Raw genomic sequence first — 15063 nt, 5'->3', positions numbered from 1 at the left:
TATATTCCCGTGCTTCTTTCATAGGAGAGGAAAATGCTGGTATGCTTTTTATTTCATGTGGATTTTCGCCTGAAGAAGAAATGTTTGGAAAAAACTATAAGTTATCGTGACAGGAAAAAAATCTGTAAGGCTGATTGCACACGAGTCGTAATTGTGGTGAAAAAAAATGATTTTCTGGAATATGCTTGGCTATTCTCTTTCATAGGAGAGGAAAATGCTGGTATGCTTTTTTCATGTGGATTTTCGCCTGAAGAAGAAATGTTTGGAAAAAACTATAAGTTATTGTGGCAAGAAAAAAATCTGTAAGGCTGATTGCACACGAGTCGTAATTGTGAGAAAAAAAAATGATTTTCTGGAACATGCTGGGCTATTTGAATAGACTATCATTACAGATGAGATGAAAAGCATTAGTATTATGAGTACCAGTAGCATTTCTTTGCAGCCTTTACGTCATCTCTTCTTTCGTTACATGTTCTCTAGTGAGTTTGTACCGGAAAAAACTCGTCTCTTTACCAAACCAGCGATTACACAGTGTTCGATCCACATCTCCTGAAATACGCCCAGGCTATTACGAGTATTTCTGACAAAATGCTTCAATCTACTTCATATTATGAGTCCCAGTCGTTTTTTGGTCGACCGTCGACTAGTGTAAATCTTTGTAAAACGATAACTACCCGTGTGCGAAAACCTACCGCTATAAAAGAAATCTCTGGTATCATATTTGCGACCACACAGTGTTCGATCCACATCTCCTGAAATACGCCCAGGCTATTACGAGTATTTCTGACAAAATGCTTCAATCTACTTCATACCAGTGTAAATCTTTGCAAAACGATAACTACCCGTGTGCGAAAACCTACCGCTATAAAAGAAATCTCTGGTATCATATTCACCAACATAATGGTATCTATTTTGACCTTAAGGAGTACAGTGTGCTGTTATTAGGTTGGGATATTTAAAGCATGAAAAATGGGTTGGATAAAATGAGAAAAATGGAGCAAAAAATGGAAGTTTATATGAAAAAGCTCGAGCTATGCATTTTGATTTGTGCATTATTGCTTTTTCGTTTAGACATTGCTGATGTGGTTTTTAGTCGGGACGATATTTTAGGCGAACAATAAACAAAATCCTCATGGACCTTGGAAAGAAAGGCTAATAATTTTTGAAAGACTTTTTAAGGAAAAGCCAAGAAAGAAGAAGTGCTTTTTAAGCGGGCGTTGGTAATTAGGTGATTTCCATCATTATTTGTTTTATTCATTTTTCAACATTTCAATTTATTTATTCGGTTATGTTCAGGAAACAAATTAAGGTTCCAATATGAATTGGATATTAAAGCCCTTTTCTTTTTCTCTGTTTACAGGTAAGCGTCCTTGTTGGAATTTGGTCTGCAAGAGAGTTAAACATTGTCGACTAAAAGTGGGCACCACGTACGTTCTAGGAACGTAAGTAAAAGGTTCCGTAGTTCCATTCGACTGAAAGTGGGCACCACGTACGTTCTATTAGAAACGTAAGTAAAAGGTTCCGTAGTTCCAGAGTTCTAGTTTGCACGTTTCCCATCTCTCTGGAGAGTTTTCTAACGCCGACAATTTTTTTCTTGGCAGCTTGGCACAAAAGAAAAAAAAATCGTCTAATTTTCAAGAAAGACAAGAAATGAAATATATGTCGTTAATTCTTCTCTTCCTCGTTATATGACAGTGATGTCTCCCAGATGTCAAAACTAATTACTGATTTACAAGCCGCAGCCGCCTCCTAATAATTTGTAATTTTCTGTCGCGAGATTTGTAAATTTGTGTTTTTTTTTTTCGAGGAGGAGAGGGACAGTAGATGGTAGAAGTTGAGAATGTGGTATGTAGCATGTGGTTTGATTGAGGAGCGAAGTTGTAAAGAATGTCTGCGTTTCTGCGACCGAGGTCCCCGTAAAACGGCCTGTAACCCGCTCCAAGTCCCAACAGAAAAGATTCGATGGCTTGTTATTTTCGTTGTGTAAAGTTTGGACATCTTTGGGGCAAGGATCATGGTAACTATTTTGTACTTTGTAGTTTAATTACAAATGGATTTTGTATTTAACCTTTACTTTCTGAAGCTTCCATTTAATTTCCGCCATCTTCAAAGAGGAAAGAGGATTAAAGTTGATTCTGCGTCGATTACATTTCCCCTTTGTATTTAAGTGTCCACTTCCCGCAACACTGCTTCCCTGAGAAACTTTCGGTATAACTTTACACTCACTTACCTTATGACCAACTTTGTCATAGTTTTTACTTTCTATTTTTTTCGTGTCATTTTTACCTCTCATAGTTGTTACCTCTCTAAAAGCTCTTTTTGCCACTCGGTGATTTTGGTTTGGGAAACTTTTCCCAACATTTTTTGTGAAGAAAAGTAACTTTCACTTAACGAGAACCTTGGTATCATAATTTTCCCTTTATATTGAATTTTTTGTGTCAATTTCTAACTTGACCCAAAAAGTAATTTTATTAGAACCCGAAGAACTCCTTACTGCCGAAGGATTCCCTCTTTTTGTGATAACTGCTGAGTACGGCCTTACCATACGATTATTAAGACAAGAAAAGAAGACGTTTTAGGACATTTTGAAAAAAGTTAAAAAAAAAGATAAGCACACACAATCTTTATCTTTCCAATTAAGAAAGTATGGAAAATGATAGTAAAACGAAATAGAAACGCAAATAATAAAGAAGCTGATAACTGCTGAGTACGGCCTTACCATACGATTATTAAGACAAGAAAAGAAGACGTTTTAGGACATTTTGAAAAAAGTTAAAAAAAAAAGATAAGCACACACAATCTTTGTCTTTCCAATTAAGAAAGTTTGGAAAATGATAGTAAAACGAAATAGAAACGCAAATAATAAAGAAGCTTTTATTTAAGTGCCCTAATCCTAACCAGCACAATTAAGCGAGGCTGTTATTCAGCGAAATGCCAAGAGGCAGGGAAGTGAGAGTGGAAAAGGTCATTAACGGAACGGAAAAACAAGCCCACAACCTCCACAAAGTGTCCCCATTGTATTACAAGACAGCACGCGCGATATGAGAAACCATTTAAATAAGAGAATAACAACAGTAACTATAACAAGAGAACGACAAAAGAAGAAAGAAAAAGCCATAATCTCGTCGAAATCCCTCCTAATTCTTCACAACAACATTCGGAACAACTGAAAGCTCTTGAAGGACAGGAAGCAACAGAAGACGGAGCAGAAAAAAGGAGGAAACGCAACATTAAGAAGGAGCTAAAGAAAAAGGAAAGTAAAAATATCTGGAGAGAGGAGGAGAGGAAGGAGATGATGAAAAAAGAGAAAGTAGAAAAGGGAACAAAGAATCCGAAGTAAAAGATTGAGGAAAGGGAAAAAGAAAGATGAAAAGTGAGGTGTAAGTAGAAATCAGAGCAATAATGGGAAAGAAGAGAGAACAAAGACTGCGAAGAACACAAAAAAAAAGGTAAAGGAAAAAGAGGAAATTAGTAAGGAGTAAGAAAAGAAGGTCATGGAAAGATATAAGATCTGAGGCATTAGAAATTTGAGATAAAGATTAAGAAAGACGAAGCATTAGTATTAGGAATAAAGGACATATAAGTACCTAAAGGAAAGGAAGAGACAAGAAGTAGGTATAGAAAGAAAATGATAATGTTTGCAACATCCGAGATGAAGAACAAGAATTAAAACACAATGTCCAATAAGCGTTTAGTACTGAAGGAAGGGGGAAGAGAGAGAGAATGAAGAAGAGACAAAGGAAAGAGCATTTGAGGACAGCAGCTTGTATTGATGAAAAGGAAAATGTCATTCCTTGAAGGAGAAAAGCTTCCGTCATCATTTCCTATGAGGGGCCCGGATCACATGCTTTTCTGATATGCAGTGCCGCGGAATAACCAATAGCCTATGTTTCTGCGAATGTGAAAACATAGCTCTCAGGCATCCGCTTTAAATGGTGGTCCTTCACGATCGCATAAATTGGTAGATAATCCAAAAAAAAATCCTAAAGAAAGCTAGAAAAATGTTGACCAACAACATTGCCTGCCAAGACGAAGGGAATTTTTTTTTATGAAATCGGCCGTTTATCCGTTGGCCTAGTACCGCATATCGATGACTGCCTTTCTCAAAAGGATGATCTTGTATTTTGCAGAAACTACTCACTTGTACAAGTTGAATTTTCTTGTGATAGAGGTTTATCTTGTCCCATATAATTCTCATATGAAGGTGGAGAACTTTGATGCGGGCCTTTTGCCAAGAAAAGTTGTAAATTATCGCAAACCTGTATATACTTACATATAAATGCATGTTAGGATTGAACGATAAAGTTAGCAAACACCTAGAAGAAATCATTAGTCTTCCTATTAGTCAGTCATCAATCTTACCACCAGTGAAGTCAGGTTTGTAGACATAGAAGAGTTAAAAACTTGGGTAAGTTATCTATTTTGAACACGAGGTTAACTTTACCTTACAAACACTTAAAATGTAGATGGGAGTGGGGACAGTATTGTGGTTTTTCGGACAGCTCTCCTAGAAATTATCGAGAATCTCCATCAAACACATTACTGAAGAAAGGAAAGAAGACGTGATGGTAAAATTTTCAGAAAGCTACTTACCTCAAGTAGTCAAAAGGGCTGCCTCTTACATGCTTAAATTAAAGCCTTTGATACGGATATAATCACCATCATAACCATCAATGGCCATGGCGTCAAATAGTCGGTCAATCTTACTAGAAATGGTATCTTGTCCCATATAATTCTCATATGAAGGTGGAGAACTTTGATGCGGGCCTTTTGCCAAGAAAAGTTGTAAACTTTCGCAAACCTGCATATATAAATGCATGTTAGGATTGAACGATAAAGTTAGCAAACACCTAGAAGAAATCATTAGTCTTCCTATTAGTCAGTCATCAATCTTACCATCAGTGAAGTCAGGTTTGTAGACACAGAAGAGTTAAAAACTTGGGTAATTTATCTATTTTGAACACGAGGTTAAGTTTACAAACACTTAAAATGTAGATGGGAGTGGGGACAGTATTGTGGTTTTTCGGACAGCTCTCCTAGAAATTATCGAGAATCTCCATCAAACACATTACTGAAGAAAGGAAAGAAGACGTGATGGTAAAATTTTCAGAAAGCTGCTTACCTCAAGTAGTCTGCCTCTTACATGCCTAAATTAATTATTAAATTAAAGCCTTTGATACTGATATAATCACCATCATTACCATCAATGGCCATGGCGTCAAATAGTCGGTCAATCTTACTAGAAATGGAATGCTAACATTGCACGTTGCATTATGTCAGGCGTTATCAAGAAAGGAGTGAGAAAACACCGACCTTATCAATGTTATCATCAGCACTATGTTTACTTTCAGCAGTAGTGACAGTGTCAATAAAGACTTCATAAAAGTGCAATGTAATTGCATTCTTCAGATCCAGGATTTCATAAACTTGGAGCCTGATTTGAATAATATCTAGGACAAAACATAGTAGTAAAAATATATGTAAATAAACTCGTGCGATCTTCTTTGCACCATCTTTCAGGCTCTCTGAAGTAGAGATGAATCGAGTGGGTGAGTTAAAACCTACTCTTTTAACTGGACTACTTAGTCAATGAGTCAAACCCTGAAATGTGTATCTCAGTCTTCAACTCCCCATAGGTATACGGAGTTGGGATCTGTTATACTCTCAAGTGTATTAAGTTGCTATTATACTCTCAAGTGTACACGGGGCGGGATTGAGGTCTTTTCCACTACCCTTCCTTGAAATACATATCTAAGTTAGGTGATTTTGAATTCCCAACAAATGATTGACCCAGTGAGTAATTGAGTATAGAACTCATGCCCGCCCGTCTGTCCGTCAAGCAAGCGTCCCTACCACTAAGGTTTCAAGTGCCAGAACACGTCAAATCGATCGGAAAAGAAAAACTTTTGGAGTAAGTTTTCAGTGCAAATGAAGTAGAGAAACCTCAACTTCCCTCTATCGTGTTTTCATTCAATTTCAGAATTTTCCTTTTTCTCCATTTTGCTTCCAATATTCAATTTTACTGCAGTACAAGGAGCAATCAATTAGTCCATTGTACCTTCTGTTTTTAGTTTAATATACTTTTCAATGTTTCCGCATTTTGCTTCCAATATTCAATTTTACTGCAGAACAAGGAGCAATCAATTAGTCCATTGTACCTTCTGTTTTTAGTTTAATATACTTTTCAATGTTTCCAAGAGTCTTGTTATTTTTTACCTCTTCTTCTTGCCTCTTCAACTGTTTTGTGTTTTCTTTTCATCGCATTATTCGCAGTTAAATTGCTTTCATTTGGTGTACACTTTAAATGCACCGTGTTCTTGAAGAACGGTAGCTTCAACTTTTTCCTTTAGTTTTAGTATAGCTAGTAATATCGTCTGTACGGTTCATTTTAGTTTTCATTGTGTTGTTGATGATTTGGTTATTCGTTTTATATTTGACATCATCCATCACCAATGCCTCGATCTCAACTTCCTTCAAATTGTCGCACAATGTTTTATCGCATTATTCGCAGTTAAATTGCTTTCATTTGGTGTACACTTTAAATGCACCGTGTTCTTGAAGAACGGTAGCTTCAACTTTTTCCTCTAGTTTTAGTATAGCTAGTAATATCGTCTCTACGGTTCATTTTAGTTTTCATTGTGTTGTTGATGATTTGGTTATTCGTTTTATATTTGACATCATCCATCACCAATGCCTCGATCTCAACTTCCATCAAATTGTCGCACAATGATTTTGTCATATCTTCAAATCCTCTAGTCCGGTCCTTGAGCACAATATTTGTTTTTCTTTTTACGATATCCAAAGTCCTCTTCTCGCCTCCTTATTCTCTCTCCTTCTTGTTAAAACACTTTGAACATTCTGCACAAATCCTTCCTCTTCCTCTTTTGTTGTTCCTTCCATTCGATTCTCTGTTTTATTGTATTTTTTATGTTTATCACCCTTTTCTTCAAATATCTTCTTATCATAAAATTCCTCATTTTGTTCGATTTCAAATCCCTTCTCGTTTTGTGTGCGCTTTTTAGGAGATTTGATGATCTTGTTTTGTCCTACTTTTCAAGTTTCCTCTATGTGTTTCTCTTGTGAGGCTAGAAGAAATGGCGTTATTTTTAGCCGTTCAAATATGTTTTCCTTCTTTTACCCAAACGGCACTTTGTTTCTAATATCTAATATCAAATCTTTATTGACCGACATCGACAGTGTGTTCCAAATAATCCTATTTGAATGGAACTTCAAAAGTCCTAATATTGTACCGTCCGTCGTCCTTACAAATGCCCGTTCCATGATGGCGCTCAGCCCGTCTTTACTCCTAGATTTCGTCCTCCACTTTACTTCCAGGTTTCGTATCGTAAGCTCAAAGGTCCATTCCTGATGAGTACCTACCTATAGTGATTTATATCGTAGTTAAAACTGGAGTAGTTCTCTTCAGTACACGTAAATTAGTACAGGACAATCCTACAGCTTGTAACTACAACACCATTTCAGGAATTGGCCCCAGGACAGACAACTCGTTTGAACACGAGCCTTCTTCCAAGCTTCTAGCCATAAAGGAACAGGCTTCAAGCTGTATACCTGCTGCACTTGGCCTGCTATAATAGTTAGATCATTGAGGAAGAGATACTGGTAATAGCGTACTTACTATTTTGCATTAATTAGGATGATAGAGTATCTTGGCTTATGGAAGATAACGAACGAAAACATTGAGCGTGAAAAACGGGCCAAGTTCTTGGTTTAGTTTGTCGCTGAAAATTCGTCTGTAGAAGTAGTAAGGTCGAGTTTTACCACCGTGGATTGTCTCAGGATTGAGTCCAATCCGAGGTTGACCTGGGTGTTAAGTATAGGGAAATGCTCGCTTCATCTCAATCGCGATCTGTTAAACGTAAACCCCCGCATGAGTCAGTGGTAGTTTTGTACTTTTATACCAAATCCGTTTTTGAGATGGCTGTGTCTAAGCCGGATCACCAGCTGAATAAATAGGCCTATCGTGAGGGTAACAAAACCTGTAAACCTGTTGAATATCGTCGGTACCTTTTCCCCGTAAATTACCTACTCTTTCCAGTGATCCTCTAAGTCACTGAGTCAGATCCTAAAATATGTAACTCAGGATTAGACTCATTGACGAATTAGTCCACTGAAAAAAGTTCTGTTTTATAACTCACTCACTTTACATATCCCTAAGCTGTGTCCACACATAGTCGATCGACAAGGTCGACTATTTTTGGACACAGCTTTCTTTATGTTGACTCGAACTTGGCCTGACGCACTACCTCAGGTGTAGAGGATGGCTACATTGTGCTATCTACATAACGAGAGGCACACCTCAGCAAGTCGCTCATTATTTTGCTTCCATGTAAGAAGAATAAAAAGAAAGAGGAGTAATTAAATGAGTTTTAAATTAATGAAATGATTCATTAATATTGGAGAGGCTTAACCCTTGGCAGGCCAGATGGGTGTCTAACTATATCTATCGATTGGGAGCCTTGCGGTGTAGCTGCACCGAGGGGGTTAATGGTCTCTAGCTAAGATTACGACACGATGTACCGCATCTTTTCAACTGATGTGTGGCGAATCCTACTACCCTTGATCCATCTTCACTCTGGACAAATCCTGTGGAGGCGGAACTCCTTAACTTGGAGACAGCATAAATAGAATGAGACGTTAACAACAACAACAACTTGGCTTGTCCTGAACAGCAGTCAACCATTATGAGGACCTTTGCTTTTCCTTTAAGGCATACACCCTTGTAACCTCCAGCTAGAGGTGCGGCAGTTGAGAAAGTATACGGCTTCATTAGTTTATTCAGTCTGTATCGAGTATATTGCTTTGTATCGAGTGTGTAGTTCTTGATTTGGTCTCTGCTGTGACTGGTGAGGTAGGACAAGGACTCCTATTATATCAACAGTATCAACACCCAAAGTAAGGGATCAGATACGTACGGATAAGGGGGAAGAGGGGAAGGGATTTGGCGGAGGGGGCCTTAGACTGACGCAGAAGCTCCGTGTAATTTCTTTTTAATTATTGAAGTTTAGGATCTTCTTGTATTGCCTCCCCGTTGGCTGGGTACCAAGTTGGCACCCTAGACTTGTCTGCAGGTATCTCCAGTGAGGGAGATAGAAGTGGTTAGTCGGTTGTCGGTACTTGCAGGTTCCTAGCACTGGGTTGTTTGTCTTATACTTTCCTTATCCTCCTTAATATTGTGATTTTGTGATGGACACAAGTTTATTATTGGATTTTCTACTCGATTTTCTTCATGCTACAAAATTATCAAGTTGAAATTTTGTAATCTCCGTCTTTTCCTCTGGCGATTTGATTTATTGTAACTTTAAGGGAACTCCATGTTGGCAACACTGTACATATTCCATTCTACTCCTAGATAACGTGATAACATTTATACCACGTTAAAACATACAATAAAAATAGCATTAAAAATGTAAAAACACACACACAGGCAGGTTTTTTTTTGCCTATACCTTTGGTATTGTAAAAGCAGGCATGGTAAGATACCTCAGGACTCAGAACTTGATTTCAAAAGTTTAGGTCCTAAGTAGTCCTAACCTCTTGACAAAAATTTATAAAATAATGGAGTACACAATTCAGCTTTCTAGGTGTTGTGGTTCTGGAGATAGAGCGATCAGTGTGTGAAATGTGAATGAGTTCTTGTTTTTATAATATAAGATATGGAGTACTTTGGACTTTTTAGTGCAAGGCTGCCTGGTAGTTAGTAGAGAAGTTATTGTTGGAGGCATTGTCTACTGCGTAATCCGCAGAGTTCTCTTTTTTTATGTACATTAAATTTCATGTTCAAGTTGGGATTTGAACCCTCGACCTTCCGTTTTCCAGGGGAGAAATCCCTAATCGCTATGCTACAAAATTATCAAGTTGAAATTTTGTAATCTCCGTCTTTTCCTCTGGCGATTTGATTTATTGTAACTTTAAGGGAACTCCATGTTGGCAACACTGTACATATTCCATTCTACTCCTAGATAACGTGATAACATTTATACCACGTTAAAACATACAATAAAAATAGCATTAAAAATGTAAAAACACACACACAGGCAGGTTTTTTTTTGCCTATACCTTTGGTATTGTAAAAGCAGGCATGGTAAGATACCTCAGGACTCAGAACTTGATTTCAAAAGTTTAGGTCCTAAGTAGTCCTAACCTCTTGACAAAAATTTAATAATAATGGAGTACACAAACTTTGGACTTTTTAGTGCAAGGCTGCCTGGTTAGTAGAGAAGTTATTGTTGGAGGCATTGTCTACTGCGTAATCCGCAGAGTTCTCCTCTTATTTTATATACATTTAAATTTCATGTTCAAGTTGAGATTTGAACCCTCGACCTTCCGTTTTCCAGGGGAGAAATCCCTAATCGCTATGCTACAAAATTATCAAGTTGAAATTTTGTAATCTCCGTCTTTTCCTCTGGCGATTTGATTTATTTTTATTTTTTTACTTGTGTCCATCCAGTCCAATTTTCTAGTCCGTTCCTGAGTACGAATCGTAAAGTCCGAGTAAATATCATGGCATACAACATAAGTGGTAAATATTCATAATCTGTGATAAAAACGTGGAGGTAAAAATACTTGTGTGTATTTTTATTCTAGCTAGTTTTTCCACTTTTTTTTTACACTCTTAGGGCACCTGTAACTCATTCTGTGGGTATGCGCTCGTAAAGTTAAGTCTCGGGGATTCTTTGAAGTATGTATTTGTGGGATTCCTGAAAGTATACACATGAAAATTTGTCGAATCAGCAGAGAAAAGTGTGCATAAATTGGTACTACTTCACTAGGTTCGTGATAAAACGAATTTTTCAGCTCGTTGTTATCAAGTTTACAGTGTTGTCAGATTCATCTATCGTATGTTTAATTACATCTCCCTACTTTGTACATTTGGGAAAAAAGAAATTTTATACCTAATAGTAATGAATGGCAGGTATTCTGTAAAAGTATGTAAGCTTGAGATATTTATTTCGGAATTTGGAATCCAACTATAATTATGTTAATTTCAGATGTCCATTTTCATATAATCCATCATAATTATGTAGATAGATATCCAGCGGTAGGGCCTCCTGGGTTGAGCTATAACTGGGATTTGAATTTGACCTCACAAGATTTAAAATTAGGACCTGATGGTCATCACCCATCCAGAAACTCGTATTTGCGAACGGCACCGATCTGCGCTGGCTGCCAACCAGGTCGCGAGGCAAAAGTTCATCCGAGGCAATGTTATTATTTTGTGTTTGCATTTTTTTTTGAAGGGTAATATTATTTCCTACCTGGGTTAAATCGTATGTTTTGAGCTTGAAACTGTTCCTAATTTCGGAGGTGGATAGTTGAGTTTCGGCTCAATAGTCAATAGCTCAATCCGAGAAATTGACTAATGTAGGGATATTTAGTTTGCTAAAATAATGAACATTCCGCGAAACTGACATTTTGGAAACAGTAAAAAAAGGTCAGTACTGTCAGAGACCTTTAGCGACATTATTGATGAATCTGACTCCTTGACGTGGTATGATCGTCGGTGGTATGGATCAGTGTACAAGGAAACAGAAAATCCACCACTAATAATTTAGATGACTTAATTATTAACCTCAGATTGATTATAAATAAATAATGTATACCGCCAATCACACATAGTAGGTACTACCCAAAACACAATTAAATTTAAAAAGGTCACCACACGAATGTAGAGTGTTTGTAAACAACATTAGTAACACATATCCCAAACAATACCATTGAGGGCACTCACTTCTTGTTTAAAATGTTTTCGTTTGTTGAAAAAGTGAAAAAAGATAGAAGGAAAAGTGAAAAAAAAGGGTTGAAAATCCAGACTTTTAATTGTAAATTAAAAGCGTTACTTGTTGTGGGTCACAATGGAAATTTAACTTTTCATTTCAATCTGTTTTTATTCAAATTAAAAGTAAACAAACAGTGTTTAACACTGTCCATTAAAAACATACAAGTAAAAGTAAAAAAGAAAATGCTATTAAATTCGTATTCTTTTCGATTTTAATTCAGTTCTTATAAAATTCACACTTTAATTGGGTGAAGACAGGAAATCAAAGGCCTTCGGAGATTTATGATCCCGTCCAAACACCTAATAACAAAGAACCTAAAGCCTTCTTTAGGGGATAGAGAGCGACCTTTAAGTTCTCCTGGTCATTTAGAGTACAAGTTCTACTTTCTAGATCTATACTTGAACAGTCACAAAAAAACCTCTGGGGTACTACGGTTTTGGGTAAACGGTGCTGCAGTGTTTGAATCACGGTCAGGTCGGAAATTTTTTGACCAAACTTTTCCCCGGATAGTCATGGATGTAAAAGAATGTGCCTTGAAGTAATACAAAAGCTGTTCCGGGGTACAGTCTTAAAAACCTGGATGTGAGTTCGAACCGAAAGCATATCCATCCAACCTAATTCTAGTAACGAAAGGTTATTGTGGAAACAAAGTTGCAACCCTTTCAAATCCACCACTAATAATTTAGATGACTTAATTATTAACCTCAGATTGATTATAAATAAATAATGTATACCGCCAATCACACATACAGGATCAATAGCAGGGTAGAGGGACTAATTATCGGCCTGCACTCTCTCGAGTTTCTCGGTAGGACAAAGTGTCAGGATCAACAGCAGGGTAGAGGGACTAATTATCGGCCTGCGCTTTCCCGGGAGGACAAAATGACAGGATCAACAACAGGGTAGAGGGACTAATTATCGGCCTGCACCCTCTCGAGTTTCTCGATAGGACAAAGTGTCAGGATCAACAGCAGGGTAGAGGGACTTATTATTTATCGCCCTGCACTTTCTGGGGAAGATAGAATGACAGTATGTGTACATTGCATTACAGCAGGGTAGAGTGACAAATTATCGGTCTGCCTGTCTTCGCTTCGCGTGGACAGAGGGTTAGGGTGGTCTACCATAAATAGCTTGGGTCGGGCCACATGCCCAAAAATCTGATGGTGAAGAAGAGTGAATTTGCAAATTAATAAATTTTAGGATGGACATTGGACATTACTTGAAGAAGGAGAAGAGAAGAAAGAACAACAGAAAAAGAGGGACAACATAATATGATAGCGAAGATACGAAAGAAAGAGATGTAATGAGAGGAGAAGGAGAATATGTACAGAAGGAGAGACGTAAGGAATATCAGGAGAAGAAAAAGGAGGGGAGGGGCAGAGAGAAAGGGAAAATCCGAAAGAGAAATAGAAAGAATGGAGGGAAGAAGCAGAAAGAGGAAGAAAAATCAGAAGAAGAGAGATCAAATAGGAAGGCGATGGAAGAAGATGTAATGGGAGGAGAAAGAGATTATGTACATTAGACCAAATAGGAAGGAAAAGAAAGAAGGAGATGTAAAAAGAGAAGAAGGAGATTATGTACAGAAGGAGAGACGTAAGGTCAGTTAAGAAAAAGGAGGAGAGGGAGAGCAAAGGAAAATTCAAAAAGGGAGGGGGGAAAGACATGGAGGGAGGGGGGAGGGTAATTGAAATGAAAATTCGCTTCATTACGCTTCACTGTTTGTCAAAGCTTTGGATTTTCAGATTTTCCTCCTCCCTCTCTCTCTCCTTTGAGAAAACTAGAACAGGGAGCTTATCCTCCCCTTCCTCCCCCCTCCCCGGACCAAATTTTGTTGTATGTGTAAACAGTATAGAAAAAAAGAACTAGGAAGAAAAGGAGGGAGACGGGGAGTGCTTCAAGTAGTAAAAAATTACTTTATGTAAACAAAATTCAATAAAAAAAATCCCGTTACTTCCTTCTCTTTCTCTCTTCCTCTGCCTTTCTTTCTCCTTCTCTCTCCCGTCCATCTTTCTCTTCCTCTCTCTCTCTCTCTCTCTCTCTCTCTCTCTCTCTCTCTCTCTCTCTCTCTCTCTCTCTCTCTCTCTTTCTTCCTTTTTTCTTCCTTCTCCCTCTACATCTAATCTCTCCTCTCTATTTTCTCTCTCTTCCTTTTCCTTCTTCCTCCCCCTCCTTTCTTTCCCTCTTTTAGTGTCTCGATTAGTCACAGCTCTTCTATTGATACCGAGGGTGAGCGAGGGATACGATATTGCTTGCTCGTTAATTTAGCTAAAGTTTCTTCCTTCTCCCTCTACATCTAATCTCTCCTCTCTATTTTCTCTCTCTTCCTTTTCCTTCTCCCTCCCACTCCTTTCTTTCCCTCTTTCTAATCTCTCCTCCTCCATTTTCTCTTTTATCCGTCTCCCTCCCCTCCCTCCAAAGGAAATAATAAAAGTAAAGCTATTTTCCTTTTGTACATTTTCCTTCCTCCTGTACCATGTCCAAAAGTCGAAAAGAGAAAGGAAGTAGAAGGGAAAGTCGAACAAGGGAAAGAAAGAATAAAAAAAAAATCCCTACGAATTTCATGTTTATTATTTTTGTTTCTTCTCTGAACGGTACCTACAAAAATGTTTTCTTTCCAAACAGTGTACAACTGTAACAGCAGTTTTATGTAAAAAAAAGTTGGAGAAAATAGCTGGTACATAAGTAGGTAGGTACCTATCCTACTGAACTGTTTCACAGTTTTCGTTGGGAATTTGGGGCGACTCCCTCCCTCCAAAGGAAATAATAAAAGTAAAGCTATTTTCCTTTTGTACATTTTCCTTCCTCCTGTACCATGTCCAAAAGTCGAAAAGGGAAAGGAAGTAGAAGGGAAAGTCGAACAAGGGAAAGAAAGAATAAAAAAAAAAATCCCTACGAATTTCATGTTTATTATTTTTGTTTCTGAACGGTACAAAAATGTTTTCTTTCCAAACAGTGTACAACTGTAACAGCAGTTTTATGTAAAAAAAAAGAAAAGTTGGAGAAAATAGCTGGTACATAAGTAGGTACCTATCCCAGATCCCACTGAACTGTTTCACAGTTTTCGTTAGGAATTTAGGGCGACTCTTGTTGTTGTTGTTGTTGGTAATGTTTTTTTTTTTTATTATTATTCTGATACATTTTGGTTCTGGAAATCAAATTAAATCATCAGCCACCATTTGTAATTATTACCAAAACCCTTTTGTTAGCTTTGCATCTCTGGGTCCTCGAAGGCCCATCAGTGTCAACAAACTAATCAGCAAATTTC

The sequence above is a fragment of the Diaphorina citri genome, unplaced genomic scaffold (assembly GCF_000475195.1).
Source record: "Diaphorina citri unplaced genomic scaffold, Diaci psyllid genome assembly version 1.1 scaffold114, whole genome shotgun sequence".
Classification (NCBI taxonomy): Eukaryota; Metazoa; Arthropoda; class Insecta; order Hemiptera; family Psyllidae; genus Diaphorina; species Diaphorina citri.
The sequence above is the reverse complement of the archived record's forward strand: the minus strand, read 5'-3'. Positions refer to the sequence as shown.